Source organism: Rhipicephalus sanguineus, chromosome 3 (genome assembly GCF_013339695.2).
Source record: "Rhipicephalus sanguineus isolate Rsan-2018 chromosome 3, BIME_Rsan_1.4, whole genome shotgun sequence".
Classification (NCBI taxonomy): Eukaryota; Metazoa; Arthropoda; class Arachnida; order Ixodida; family Ixodidae; genus Rhipicephalus; species Rhipicephalus sanguineus.
This window is the reverse complement of record NC_051178.1, coordinates 3,054,337-3,070,416: the sequence shown is the minus strand read 5'-3', so window position 1 is coordinate 3,070,416 and position 16,080 is coordinate 3,054,337. Positions and strand designations below refer to the sequence as shown.

The 16,080-nt window shown below is 56.5% G+C and overlaps 1 protein-coding gene across 2 annotated transcripts in view; it reads left to right on the top strand.

The window, feature by feature from the left end:
- Positions 1-16,080, top strand: part of LOC119386408 (ATP-binding cassette subfamily C member 4) — a 1,176,877-nt gene that overhangs the window by 72,268 nt on the left and 1,088,529 nt on the right. The window lies entirely within an intron of this gene.

Here is a 16,080-nt window from a genome sequence, read left to right as displayed (position 1 = left end):
ATATCACGTGCTGCCTTGGCACTGCATATCTCTCTCTCTCTCTCTGAATATATATATATATATATATATATATATATATATATATATATATATATATATATATATATATATATGTATATATATATATATATATATATATATACATATATATATATATTGTAGAGAAGCCTTGGGACATGCTAATGGGTTACCCACTCCAGCGCCTTCTAGTGGGTCGTCCTCTTTGGTTGCTTGAAAAAGAACGCCGCTCGCGCAGGGAGTTCGTGCCTTGCCGTGACTGTCGCCATCGCACATTGTCGTTGAGTGCTGTCTATTAAACACCTTAACAATTTGTTGGAGAGTGCTCTGCTCCCATTCAATGCCCCTGGAGCTCCGATCCCGTACCCTGCCATCTACCATGCCTCAAGACGCCGCCCAGCAAAGGCGTCCTCTCGCAACGAGCACATGTCCCGGTGTCCTCCGTATACGCGATCCACCTATCTTCACTGGCGCCGATAGCACCGACGTGGAGGACTGGATCGCAATTTACGAGCGCGTCAGCATCCCCAACAAATTGGACGAAGAAGGCAAGTTAAGCAACTTGGTATTCTACCTCGCGGGCGTAGCAAGCTTGTGGCACAACAACCACGCGTCCGATTTTGCGACTTGGTCCGATTTCAAGACCGCCGTCATCAGCGATTTTGGCCGCCCAGCAGTTCGTAAGCTGCAAGCCGAACAGCGCTTACGTGAACGATCTCAGCAGGCCGGTGAATCGTTCACAAGTTATATCGAAGACGTCCTCGACTTGTGTAAGAAGGCCAACGGAACCATGTCTGAGTCTGACAAGATCCGGAACGTAATGAAAGGCATTGACGACGATGCCATCACCATGCTGCTCGCCAAAAACCCTGGCACAGTGGCCGAGGTCATAACGCTGTGCCAGAGCTACGAGGAGCTCCGCCGGCAGCGTTCGATGACCCGTCGCTCCCCATCACGCGACGCAGAGCTTGCTGGCTTGGCGGCAATATCTCACCACGCCGTGTTGCTGGCAGAAGTCAAGTCATTCGTGCGCGAGGAAATTGCACGCCAGGTCTCCCTCCTCGTCTTTGCCCACCCGCCGCACGTTCAACAGTCGTCGACCTCCCTTCTTCCTCCTCTCCACCGAGCGATTGAGCAGAAAATTGCGGAGGTCATGCCTGAGTACCACCCGCAACCTCCGGCTCCTGCGCCCCAGAGTTACCCTCCAGTTGTCGCCAGGACGCCCCAAGTAATTCCTGCGGCTGCCCCAATGAGTTACGCCGAAGCCGCCGCTAGACCTCCGTTCTTTGAGGCGGGTGTGCCGGCTACGTATGCTGACGCCATCCCTCGGCCCCGACTGCAGCCCACCATGCAGTCATTTCAGCAGCCGACCCGTCAGTCACGTCCTGCGACATGGGCGGGACCTACCCCGGCGAACCGATGGCGCACCCCCGACAATCGGCCCATCTGCTTTGCTTGCGGTTACGCCGGTCACGTGGCACGTTATTGTCAACACGTGCAGCCGCCTCGAGTCGCGTCACCTGTCACCAGCCAGTCAAGCCGTGCATTCTACGACCCACCTCCACCTATGTCGCCGACGTCACGCCCACCTGCAGCTACTCGCCGCTCTCCGTCTCCACGACGTCGATCACTGTCACCCATGCGGCCACGTTCGGTCGCACGAGAGCAGGAAAACTAGTCGTCGCAGTCCAGGAGGCAAGGGCTGCGACGCTATCGAACTGTGAAAGCCCTCAGCGAAGTCCATCGAATGTAGTCGACGTGCTTGTGGACGGTGTTCGCGCATCGGCCTTTATCGATACTGGAGCAGCTGTCTCCGTTATGGACGCAAAACTTTGCCGCTTACTTCGAAAAGTGATGACGCCACTTTCTTGGATGTCCCTCCGTACAGCGAGCTCCCAGAGTATTCATCCTACAGCAGTACGCACTGCTCGCGTCGTCATTCAGGACGTTCTCTACGACATCGAGTTCATCATAATTGCGGCATGCTCTCACGACGTCATCCTGGGATGGGATTTTCTCTCCCGCCACGACGCCGTAATTCGTTGCGCACCAGCCGAAACCGAACTCTCACCGTTCTCACATTTGACGCCGACAGACAGTCCACCGGCAGTGAGCAAGATCCTCGTCAAGGACGATACGAAAGTGCCTCCAAACTCGTCAACGGCTGTGTGGGTCTACTGCGCCGGTCTCTCCGACAACATTGCACTCCTTTCGCCATCTGCCCGCGTCTGCACTAGGAAAGGGTTGCTGGTACCTTTCGCGACCGTGCGAGTCACTCAGGGCAGCACCGCTATTTTTGTTACCAACCCATCCCCATGCATTGTTACGTTGGTTCGAGGGGAATGTCTCGGCAAAGTGGAACCCGTTGAAGACGCACAAGCTCTGGACGCACCCGATGACTCGCACTGTACCAGTTCCCGCACCATCAGTGCTGTTTCCACGTCTGATTCGTCACCTACTGATGTATTTGGTCCCTCCATTGCTGACAACCTTACGTCGGTCCAGCGTTCGCAGCTTCTGTGCTTGTTGGATGAATTTCGTCATTCTTTCGATGTCGGGCGAACATCCCTCGGCCGCCCTTGCGCTGTTACGCATCTCATCGACACTGGCGCTCAACCACCACTGCGGAAACGTCCATATCGCGTGTCTCCCGCAGAACGTCGGGTCAATAATGAGCAAGTCGACGATATGCTTCGACGCGACGTTATTCGGCCCTCGGACAGCCCATGGGCGTCTCCCGTTGTTCTCGTTGCGAAGATGGACGGTTCCGTGTGGTTCTGTGTGGACTACCGACGGCTCAACAAGATCACTCGCAAGGATGTTTATCCGCTGCCGCGAATCGACGACGCGATTGACAGCCTGCAAGGGGCCGAATTCTTTTCATCTCTTGATTTGCGCTCGGGGTGCTGGCAAGTACCCATGGCGGATGACGCTCGACCGAAGACTGCCTTTGTCACGGCCGACGGTTTGTACGAGTTCAACGTCATGCCGTTTGGTCTGTGTAATACGCCCGCGACCTTCGAGCGCATGATGGACACTGTTCTGCGCAACTTGAAATGGCACACGTGCTTGTGTTACCTGGACGACCTCGTGGTCTTCGCTCGAGATCGACTGGCTGATCGACTTGCTGACGGATCCGTCGGCAACACCACTCGAGCGTTGCGTCGTCAAGCCCACCATTTCGCCATTCGTGACGACCTACTGCACCGACGCAATTATAACGCCGGCGGCCGCCAGTGGCTACTAGTGATACCCCGCAGTCTGCGTTCTGAAATATGCGAGGCCTTCCAGTGTGACCCGCAATGCGCGCACTCTGGGGTATCCAAAACTTACCACCGCATTCGACAACGATACTTCTGGCGAGGGATGTACCGCTACGTGCAGAAGTTCGTTCGCTCCTGCCTCGATTGCCAACGCCGAAAACCTGCAACGCACGTGTCGCCAGCAGGTCTACAACCACTACCTTGCCCTAACCCTCCGTTTGGGCGCGTGGGCATCGATTTGTATGGACCACTTCCTCTGACTTCGGCTGGTAACCGCTGGGACATCGTCGCTGTTGACCATCTAACGCGATACGGCAAAACCGCCGCCCTCCCAGCGGCTACAGCGCGCGATGTGGCCTCCGTCCTGCTCCACCGATTCATGCTGCGTCACGGTCCGCCCCAGGCGCTGCTCAGTGACCGAGGCCGTGTCTTCTTGTCGGAAGTCTTCGAAGCCATTCTCAAAGAGTGCAACGTCGTTCACCACAAAACTACTGCTTACCACCCGCAGACGAATGGCCTCACCGAACGCTTTACCCGCACGCTCGGCGACATGCTCTCAATGTACATCGCAGTCGACCACAAAAATTGGGATGCCATTCTGCCCTTCGTCACGTACGCCTACAATACCGCCTCTCAGAGCACTACTGGTTTCTCGCCATTTTTCTTATTGTACGGCAGGCACCCGTTGCACACAATCGACACCATCCTTCCCTACAGGCCGGATCGATCTGAATGTGCGCCTTTTTCGGACAGAGCCAGGCTTGCTGAAGAATGTCGCGAGCTTGCGAAGACGTTTACAACGCACGAACAAGAGCGGCAGAAGAGCATTCGCGGTGGCACCACCACTTCGGAGTCAACGTTCCTCCCTGGAGCGCTCGTGTGGCTCTCGGTCCCGACCGCTGCATCTGGCCTCTCTTCCAAACTACTGCCCAAATACGAAGGCCCCTACCGTGTCGTGGAACGCACATCCCCGGTCAACTACCTGATCGAACCCGTCGAACATTCTTCGGACATGCGCCGTCGAGGGCGCGACATTGTGAACGTGGAGCGCCTCAAGCCCTACCATGACCCGCTCATAGTGACAGCTGTTAGGTCGCCGGGCGGCTCCCTTTGCGTACCCGGGGTAATTGTACAGAAGCATTAGAACGCAGTAATGGGCCGTCCTCTTGAGCGCCTTCTAGTGGGTCGCCCTCTTCGCCTCTTCTCGGAGAGCACGCCCCTCGTGCTCTTGCTCGTGAGAGTGTGCGAGTGAGCGCTCTGTCGTTACTGTCGCCGCTGCGCATCGTCGCCGTCGATCCCGCCGTCAATAAACGCCTTTACAATATATATATTGTCAAGACGTTTATTAGCGGGCACTCGGCGACGACGACAGTCAAAGCGGGGCCGACTCTCTGCACGAGGGGGCGTGCTCTCAGAGAGGAGGCGACCCACTAGAAGGCGCTCGAGAGGACGACCCATTACCGACTACGAACGCTTCGCTACAATCACCCCGGGTACGAAAAGGGAGCCGCCTGGCGGCCTAGCAGCTTGTCAGTATGAGCGGGTCATGATAGGGCTTGAGGCGCTCCACATTGACAATGTCGCGCCCTCGACGGCGCATGTCCGAAGAAGGTTCGACGGGTTCGATCAGGTAGTTGACCGGGGATGTGCGTTCCACGACACGGTAGGGGCCTTCGTATTTGGGCAGTAGTTTTGAAGAGAGGCCAGTTGCAGTGGTCGGGACCGAGAGCCACACGAGCGCTCCAGGGAGGAACGTGGACTCAGAAGTGGTGGTTCCACCGCGAATGCTCTTCTGCCGCTCTTGTTCGTGCGTTGTAAAGGTCTTCGCAAGCTCGCGACATTCTTCAGCAAGCCTGGCTGTGTCCGAAATAGGCGCACATTCAGATTGATCTGGCTTGTAGGGAAGGATGGTGTCGATTGTGTGCGACGGGTGCCTGCCGTACAATAAGAAAAATGGTGAGAAACCAGTAGTGCTCTGAGAGGCGGTATTGTAGGCGTACGTGACGAAGGGCAGAATGGCATCCCAATTTGTGTGGTCGGCGGCGACGTATATCGAGAGCATGTCGCCGAGCGTGCGGTTAAAGCGTTCGGTGATGCCATTCGTCTGCGGGTGGTAAGCAGTAGTTTTGCGGTGAACAACGTTGCACTCTTTGAGAATGGCTTCCACGACTTCCGACAAGAAGACACGGCCTCGATCGCTGAGAAGCTCTTGGGGTGGTCCGTGACGCAGTATGAATCGGTGAAGTAGGAAGGATGCAACATCGCGCGCTGTAGCCGCTGGGAGGGCGGCGGTTTCGGCGTATCGCGTTAGATGGTCAACAGCGACGATGTCCCAGCGGTTACCAGCCGAAGTCAGAGGGAGTGGTCCATACAAATCGATGCCTACGCGCCCAAACGGACGGTTAGGGCAAGGTAATGGTTGTAGACCTGCCGGCGACACGTGCGTTGCAGGTTTTCGGCGTTGGCAATCGAGGCAGGAGCGAACGAACTTCTGCACGTAGCGGTACATCCCTCGCCAGAAGTATCGTTGTCGAATGCGGTGGTAAGTTTTGGATACCCCAGAGTGCGCGCATTGCGGGTCAGAGTGGAAGGCCTCGCATATTTCAGAACGCAGACTGTGGGGTATCACTAGTAGCCACTGGCGGCCGTCGGCGTCGTAATTGCGTCGGTGCAGTAGGTCGTCGCGAATGGCGAAATGGTGGGCTTGACGACGCAACGCGCGAGTGGATGGTGTTGCGGACGGATCAGTGAGCAAGTCGATCAGCGAGGTGATCCATTTATCCTTGCGCTGTTCGGTAGCGGTTCATGATTACTGAACTGGATACGGAAAGTAGAAGAGTAGGTCTGAAAATTAATATGCATAAAACTAAAGTAATGTGGAACAATCTTGGCAGAGAACAGCGCTTCGCGATAGGTGGCGAGACGCTGGAAGTTGTAAAGGAGTATGTCTACTTAGGACAGGTAGTAACCGCGGAGCCGAACCATGAGAGTGAAATACCTAGAAGAATAAGGATGGGATGGGGCTCATTCGGCAAGCATTATCAAATCATGAATGGTAATCTACCACTATCGCTCAAGAGGAAGGTAAATAACAGCCGCATCTTACCGGTACTTACCTACGGAGCAGAAACCTGGAGACTTACAAAGAGGGTTCAACTTAAATTGAGGACGACGCAGCGAGCGATGGAAAGGAAAATGATAGGTGTAACCTTAAGAGACAGGAAGAGAGCAGAGTGGGTCAGGGAACAAACGGGGGTTAAGGATATCATAGTTGAAATCAAGAAGAAGAAATGGATATGGGCCGGGCACGTAGCACGTCGGCAGGATAACCGGTGGTCATTAAGGGTAACTGACTGGATTCCAAGAGAGGGCAAACGCGTAAGGGGAAGACAGAAAATTAGGTGGGTAGATGAGATTAAGAAGTTTGTAGGTATAACGTGGCAACAGAAAGCACAGGACCGGGTTGATTGGCGGAACATGGGAGAGGCCTTTGCCCTGCAGTGGGCGTAGACAGGCTGATGATGATGATGTTCGGCAGCGATGGTGCGAACGTCGATTGAAGCAACAGCTATGTGAGATAGTGAGCAGGGGGCATCGTCGTCAGGCAAGGAAGAGCGCGAGAGGGCGTCGGCGTCAGCATGCTGGCGTCCGTTGCGGTACAGCACGCGGATGTCGTAGTCTTGCAGGCGAAGTGCCCAGCGGGCGAGACGGCCTGAGGGATCCTTCAGGGACGACAGCCAGCACAGTGCATGATGGTCGGTGACGACATCAAATGGGCGACCATACAAATAAGGTCGGAACTTTGTAAGGGCCCAGATGATCGCCAGGCACTCTTTTTCTGTGACCGTGTAATTGGTCTCGGCTCTGGTAAGCGTACGGCTTGCGTATGCCACGACATACTCGGGGAACCCTGGTTTGCGCTGCGCAAGGACAGCGCCGAGGCCTACACCGCTGGCATCCGTGTGTACCTCCGTTGGGGCCGTAGGATCGTAGTGGCGTAGTATGGGAGGAGACGTCAACAGACGACGGAGCTTTGCGAACGCGTCGTCACACTCGGACGACCACGAACTTAGGGGTCCGTTACCTCCAAGGAGCTTCGTCAGCGGCGATATGATAGTCGCGAAGTTTCGGAGAAAGCGCCGAAAGTAGGAGCATAATCCTACAAAACTGCGCAGTTCCTTGACGGACGTAGGTTTGGGGAACTCTGTCACGGCCCGAAGCTTGGCTGGATCAAGGAGAATTCCGTCCTTGGACACGACGTATCCTAGTATCGTGAGCTGCCGTGCTGCAAATCGGCACTTCTTTAGATTCAGTTGTAGCCCGGCCTCGCTCAAACGCGTCAAAACATGCCGCAGGCGTAGAAGATGCGTGGAGAAGGCCGGGGCAAAAACGACGACGTCGTCGAGGTAGCACAGACACGTGTGCCATTTCAAGTTGCGCAGAACGGTATCCATCATGCGCTCAAAGGTCGCGGGCGCATTGCACAGCCCAAACGGCATGACGTTAAATTCGTACAAGCCGTCGGGTGTGACAAACGCCGTCTTCGGTCGAGCGTCATCAGCCATGGGGACTTGCCAGTACCCTGAGCGCAAATCGAGCGATGAAAAAAATTCTGCACCTTGCATGCTGTCGATGGCGTCGTCTATTCGAGGTAGGGGATAAACGTCCTTACGGGTGATCTTATTGAGTCGTCGGTAGTCCACACAGAACCGCACAGAGCCGTCCTTCTTCGCAACGAGAACGACAGGAGAAGCCCACGGGCTGTTGGAGGGTCGAATAACATCGCGGCGAAGCATGTCTTCGACTTGCTCGTTAATTACACGACGCTCTGCTGGCGATACGCGATATGGACGTTGCCGCAGTGGTGGTTGGGTGCCAGTGTCGATGTGATGCGTGACAGCAGACGTGCGGCCGAGAGAAGTTTGCGCGACATCGAACGAAGAACGAAATTCTTCCAACAGGCATAGAAGCTGGGAACGCTCGACCGATGTAAGGTGGTCAGCAATCGAGGAACCAAATACATCAGCGGGTGACGAATCAGTTGTCGAAACAGCGCTGAGCGGACGGGAGATGGCGCAGTGCGTGTCACCCGGTGCGTCCATAACTTGTGCGTCTTCGAGGGCTTCCGCTCTACCGAGACATTCCCCACGCACCAACGTAACAATGTACGGGGATGGGTTCGTAACAAAAATATCGGTGTCGCCCTGAGTGACTTGCACGGTCGCAAATGGCACCAGCAAGCCTTTCCTATTGAAAACGCGGTCCGAGGGAGAAAGGAGTGCAACGGTGTCAGCGAGACCGGTGCAATACACTGACACAGCCGTTGACGAGTTTGCAGGAAGTGTGGTGTCGTCTTTGACGAGTACCTTGGTCGCAGCCGGTAGGCTGTCCGCCGGCGTCAAATCTGGGAATGGTGAGAGCTCTATTTCGGCTGGTGCACACCGAATTACGGCGTCGTGCCGTGCGAGAAAATCCCATCCCAGGATGACGTCGTGGGAGCATGAACAAATTATGATGAATTCGACGGCGTACAGAGCGTCCTGAATCATGACACGGGCTGTGCACACCGCTGTCGGGTGAATACTTTGGGCGCTGGCTGTACGGAGGGAGAGCCCGGAAAGTTGCGTCGTCACTTTTCGTAGTAGTCGGCTAAATTTAGCGTCCATAACGGATACGGCAGCTCCAGTGTCTACAAGGGCCGATGTGCGCACACCATCTACAAACACGTCTACTACGTTTGATGGGCTTTGCTGAGGGCTTTGGCAGTTCGATAGCGTCGCAGCCCTTGCCTCTTGGACTGCGACGACTAGTTTTCCTGGTCTCGTGCGACCGGACGAGGCCGCATCGGCGACAGTGATCGGCGTCGTGGGGACGGTGAACGGCGGGTAGACGAAGTTGGGCGTGACGTCGTTGACATAGGCGGCGGCGGGTCGTAATACGGGCGGCTGGACTGGTTGGTGACGCTTGATCCGACTCGAGGCGGCTGCATGCGGTTGCAATAGCGGGCGACGTGACCGGCGCAACCGCACGCAAAGCAGATTGGGCGGTTGTCGGCAGTGCGCCATCGGCTGGCCGGGCTAGGTCCCATCCATGTCGCAGGACGCGAGGGACGGGGCGGCGGCTGATATGACTGCATGGTGGTCTGCAGTCGGGGCGTATGGATGACGTCGGCGTACGCAGCCGGCACACTCGCTTCGAAGGCCTGAGGCCTGGCGACGGCTCCGGCGTAAGTTACCGGGGGCACCACAGGGAGCGCTGGGGGCGGCCTGGCTACAACTTGCGCGTAACTGAGAGGCGCAGGCGCCGGAGGGGGCTGGTGGTATTCCGGCATGACCTCCGCGATTTCCTGCTCGATTGCCCGGCGTACGGGAGGCAGCAGTGTGGTCGACGGCTGTTCAACGTGCTGCGGGTGAGCGAAGGCCAGTAGAGAAAACTGGCGGGCAATTTCCTCGCGCACGAAGGACTTGATCTCAGCGAGTAAGACGGAGTGGTCCGACGTGGCCGACAAGCCAGCGAGATCGGCGTCGCGTGATGGAAGTCGACGCGTCATCAGCCGCTGCCGGCGCAGCTCCTCGTAGCTTTCGCACAGTGTGATGACCTGTGCCACAGTGCGAGGGTTTTTTGGCGAGCAGCATGGTGAAGGCATCGTCGTCGATGCCTTTCATAACGTTCCGGATCTTGTCGGACTCAGACATTGTCGCATTGGCTTTCTTGCACAAGTCGAGCACGTCTTCAATGTAGCTTGTGAAAGACTCGCCGGCCTGCTGGGCTCGTTCACGTGAACGCTGTTCGGCTTGCAGCTTGCGAACGGCAGGGCGGCCAAACACGTCGATGATGGCGGTCTTGAAAGCCGACCACGTAGCGAAATCGGATGCGTGGTTATTGTACCATAGGCCGGCAACACCCGCGAGGTAGAAAACGAGGTTGCTCAGTTTGCCTGCCTCGTCCCATTTATTGGGGACGCTCACACGCTCGTAGATCGCGAGCCAGTCCTCGACGTCGGTGCCATCCGCGCCGGTGAAGACAGGAGGGTCGCGGATGCGGGGGACACCTGGACATGGTGTCGGTGCAAGAGGAGGCGTTTGCTGGGTGGCGTCTTGAGTCATGGTAGCAGGCACGGTACGGGATCGAAGCTCCAAGGGCATCGAATGGGGACCGTAGTTGTTGAAAGGGCACAGCACTCTCCACCAAATTGTCAAGACGTTTATTAGCGGGCACTCGGCGACGATGACAGTCAAAGCGGGGCCGACTCTCTGCACGAGGGGGCGTGCTCTCAGAGAGGAGGCGACCCACTAGAAGGCGCTCGAGAGGACGACCCATTACCGACTACGAACGCTTCGCTACAATATATATATATATTGTAGCGAAGCGTTGGCAGCCTCTAATGGGTCGCCCTCTCGAGCGCTTACTAGTGGGTCGTCCTCTTCCGCTCTTCTGGGACAGCACGCTCCTCGCGCTCAGAGTCGGCACCCCGCCTTGACTGTCGCAGTCGTTTATCGTCGCCGAGTGCCCGATAATAAACGTCTTTATAATTTGGTGGAGGGTGCTGGGCTTTCACAACAACTTCGGCCCTCATTTGATGCCCCTGGCTCTTCGATCCCGTACCCTGCCGCCTACGATGCCTCAAGACGCCTCCCAGCAAACGGCCCCGCCTACACCGACCTCCTGCCCAGGTGTGCCTCGTATCCGCGACCCTCCGGTCTTCACTGGCGCAGATGGCACCGACGTGGAGGACTGGCTCGCGATTTACGAGCGCGTGAGTGTCCCCAATAAATGGGACGAGGCAGGAAAGCTGACTAACCTCGTTTTCTACGTCGCGGGTGTGGCGGGCTTGTGGTACAACAACCACGCATCAGATTTTACAACGTGGTCCGACTTCAAGACCGCCATTATCAATGTGTTTGGCCGCCCTGCCGTTCGTAAGCTGCAGGCCGAACAGCGCTTACGTGAACGCGCTCAGCAGGCCGGTGAATCATTCACCAGTTACATTGAAGACGTCCTCGATTTCTGTAAGAAAGCCGACGCCACCATGTCCGAATCAGACAAGATCCGGCACATCATGAAAGGCATCGACGACGACGCCTTCACCATGCTGCTCGCCAAGAGCCCCAGCACAGTGGCTGAGGTCATAACGCTCTGCCAAAGCTATGAGGAGCTGCGCCGGCAGCGATCGATGACCCGTCGCTCTCCATCACGCGACGCCGAGCTCGCTGGCTTGTCGACCATATCCGACCACTCCGCGTTGCTCGCAGAGATGAAGACATTCGTGCGCGAGGAAATCGCGCGCCAATTCTCTCTGCTGGACTTTGCTCGCCCGCAGTACGTCCAACAGCCGTCGACCACCCTTCTGCCTCCGCTCCGTCGAGCAATTGAGCAAGAAATCGCAGAGGTCATGCCCGAGTACCACCAGCACCATACGGCTCCTGCACCCTTGAGTTATGCCCAAGTGGTCGCAAGAACGCCCCCAGCAATCCCTACGGCTGCCCCACACATTTACGCCGAAGCCTCCGCTCGACCTCATTCTTTCGAAGCGGATGTGCCGGTAACCTGCGCCGACGTCACGCACAGGCCACGACTGCAGCCCACCGTCCAGTCCTATCAGTTGCCGCCCCGACAATCCCGTCCTGCACCATGGACGGGCCCTGCCCCAGCGAACCGATGGCGCACACCTGACAACCGCCCCATATGCTTCGCATGCGGTTACGCCGGCCACGTGGCGCGCTATTGCAATCGCGTGCAGCCGCCTAGAGTCGCGCCGCCTGCCACCAGCCCGGCGAACCGCCCATATTACGACCCACCTACGCCACTGTCGCCGACGTCTCGCCCCGCTCCATCTACCCGCCGTTCCCCGTCACCACGACGCCGCTCGCTGTCACCGATGCGGCCACGTCTGGTCCCACGAGACCAGGAAAACTAGTCGTCGCAGTCCACGAGGCACGGGCTGCGATGCTGTCGAACTGCGAAAGCCCTCAGCGAAGCCCATCGAACGTGATAGACGTGTTTGTGGACGGTGTTCGTGCATCTGCCCTTATCGACACTGGAGCCGCCGTATCCGTTATGGACGCAAAGCTCAGCCGAATACTGCGAAAAGTGACGACGCCACTTTCCGGGCTCTCCCTCCGTACAGCCAGCGCCCAAAGCATTCACCCTACAGCGGTATGCACAGCCCGTGTCATGATTAAGGACGCTATGTACGCCGTCGAATTGATCATAATTCCTGCATGCTCTCACGACCTCATCCTCGGATGGGATTTTCTCTCCCGCCACGACGCCGTAATTCATTGCGCACCCGCCGAAATAGAGCTCTCACCATTCTCTAATTTGACGCCGGCAGACAGTCCATCGGCTGCGAGCAAGATACTCGTCAAAGACGACATAAAAGTGCCTGCAAACTCGTCAACGGCGGTGTCAGTCTACTGCGCCAGCCTATCCGACACCGTTGCACTCCTCTCGCCATATGACCGTGTTTGCACGAGGAAAGGCTTGCTGGTGCCTTTCGCGACCGTTCAAGTCACCCAGGGCAGCACCTCTATTTATGTAATCAACCCCTCCCCGTACAGTGTTACGTTGGTGCGAGGGGAATGTCTGGGCAGCGTAGAACCCCTCGAAGACGCACAAGTTATGGGCGAGCCCGATGATTCGCACGGCCGAAGTTCGAGCACGCTCAGTGCTGTTTCGACGTCTGGTTCATCACACGCTGACGTATTTGGTTCCTCCATAGCTGACAACCTTACGCAGGTCCAGCGTTCCCAGCTTTTGGACCTGTTGGAAGAATTTCGCCCTTCTTTCGATGTCGCTCAAACTTCTCTCGGCCGCACGTCGGCCGTTACGCATGGCATCGACACTGGCGACCACCTGCCACTGCGGCAACGTCCATATCGCGTATCTCCTGCCGAACGCCGTGTAATCACCGAGCAAGTCGACGACATGCTTCGACGTGATGTCATTCGACCCTCTAACAGCCCCTGGGCGTCTCCTGTCGTTCTTGTCGCGAAGAAGGACGGTTCTGTGCGGTTCTGTGTCGACTACAGACGACTCAACAAGATCACTCGTAAGGACGTGTATCCACTGCCGCGAATAGACGACGCGATTGACAGCTTGCAAGGCGCCGAATTCTTTTCATCTCTCGATTTGCGCTCAGGGTACTGGCAAGTACCTATGGCTGATGACGCTCGACCGAAGACGGCCTTTGTCACGCCCGACGGCCTGTACAAATTTAACGTCTTGCCGTTTGGGCTGTGTAATGCGCCCGCCACCTTTGAGCGCATGATGGATACCGTTCTGCGCAACCTGAAATGGCACACGTGCTTGTGCTACCTCGACGACGTCGTCGTGTTTGCTCCGGACTTCTCCACGCATCTTCAACGCCTACGGCATGTTTTGACGCGTTTGAGCGACGCCGGTCTGCAACTGAATCTAAAGAAGTGCCGGTTTGCAGCACGGCAGCTGACAATCCTCGGCTACGTCGTCTCCAAGGACGGAATTCTTCCTGATCCCGCCAAGCTTCGGGCCGTGACTGAGTTCCCCAAACCTACGTACGTCAAAGAACTGCGCAGTTTCGTAGGACTGTGTTCCTACTTTCGGCGCTTCATTCGAAATTTCGCGACTATCATATCGCCACTGACGAAGCTTCTCGGAAGTAACGGGCCCCTCCATTCGTGGTCGTCGGAGTGCGACGACGCTTTCGCAAAGCTCCGTCGTTTGTTGACGTCGCCTCCCATACTACGCCACTACGACCCTGCGGCCCCTACAGAGGTACACACAGACGCTAGCGGTGTTGGCCTTGGCGCTGTCCTTGCGCAGCGCAAACCAGGGTTCCCTGAATATGTCGTGGCATATGCAAGTCGTACGCTTACTAAAGCCGAGACCAATTACACCGTCACCGAAAAGGAATGCCTGGCGATCATCTGGGCCCTTACGAAATTCCGACCTTATTTGTATGGTCGCCCATTTGATGTCATCACCGACCATCATGCACTATGCTGGTTGTCGTCATTGAAGGATCCCTCAGGCCGCCTCGCCCGCTGGGCACTTCGCCTACAGGACTACGATATCCGCGTGCTGTACCGCAACGGACGCCAGCATGCTGACGCCGACGCACTCTCGCGCTCCCCCTTGCCTGACGACAATACTTCCAGCTCAGTGTCTCCCATTGCCGTTTTGTCTATCGACATTCAAACCATCGCCACTGAACAGCGCAAGGATCACTGGATTGCCTCACTGATAGCCTTGCTGAGTGATCCATCGGCGACACCATCCACTCGCGCATTGCGTCGTCAAGCGCACCATTTCGCCGTTCGCGACGACCTCCTCCACCGACGCAATTACGGCGACGGCCGCCAGTGGCTACTCGTAATACCCCGCAGTCTGCGTTCTGACATATGCGAGTCGTTCCACTCTGACCCGCAGTGTGCACACTCTGGGGTATCGAAAACCTACCACCGCATTCGCCAACGGTACTTTTGGCGAGGGATGTACCGCTACGTGCAGAAGTTCGTTCGCTCCTGCATCGATTGTCAGCGCCGCAAAACTTCAACGCACCTGTCGCCGGCAGGTCTGCAACCTCTACCTTGCCCTGACCGGCCGTTTGGGCGCGTTGGCATCGATTTGTATGGACCACTTCCTCTAACGTCGGCTGGTAACCGCTGGGCCATCGTCGCTGTTGACCACCTTACGCGATACGCCGAAACTGCCGCCCTCCCAGCGGCTACAGCGCGCGATGTTGCCTCCTTCCTGCTGCACCGATTCATGCTGCGCCACGGTCCACCCCAGGAGCTGCTCAGCGATCGAGGTCGTGTCTTCTTGTCCGAAGTCGTCGAAGCCATTCTCAAAGAGTGCAACGTTGTTCACCGGAAAACTACTGCTTACCACCCGCAGACGAATGGCCTCACCGAACGCTTTAACCGCACGCTCGGCGACATGCTCTCGATGTACGTCGCCGCCGATCACACAAATTGGGATGCCATTCTGCCTTTTGTCACCTACGCCTATAATACCGCCCCGCAGAGCACTACTGGTTTCTCGCCCTTTTTCTTATTGTACGGCAGGCACCCGTCGCACACGATCGACACAATCCTTCCCTACAAGCCGGACCCGTCTGAGTGTGCGCCTATTTCTGCCACAGCAAGACTCGCTGAGGAGTGTCGGGAGCTTGCCAAGACATTTACTACGAATGACCAAGAGCGGCAGAAGAGCATTCGCGGTGACACCACCACTTCTGCGCCCACGTTCCTCCCTGGAGCACTTGTATGGCTCTCGGTCCCTACCACTGCACCTGGCCTCTCTTCAAAACTGCTGCCGAAATACGACGGCCCCTACCGTATCGTCGAACGCACGTCTCCGGTCAACTACGTGATCGAACCCCTTGAACCATCTTCGGACATGCGCCGTCGAGGGCGCGACATTGTGAACGTGGAGCGCCTGAAACCCTACCATGACCCGCTCATAGTGACAAGCAGTTAGGTCGCCAGGCGGCTCCCTTTTCGTACCCGGGGTAATTGTAGCGAAGCGTTGGCAGCCTCTAATGGGTCGCCCTCTCGAGCGCTTACTAGTGGGTCGTCCTCTTCCGCTCTTCTGGGACAGCACGCTCCTCGCGCTCAGAGTCGGCACCCCGCCTTGACTGTCGCAGTCGTTTATCGTCGCCGAGTGCCCGCTAATAAACGTCTTTATAATATATATATATATATATATATATATATATATATATATATATATATATATATATACAGCAGAAGAAAAGAAGGAGCACACTTACGAAAATTGCATATTTTTACTCATTTACGTTTCGGCCGTGGCACAG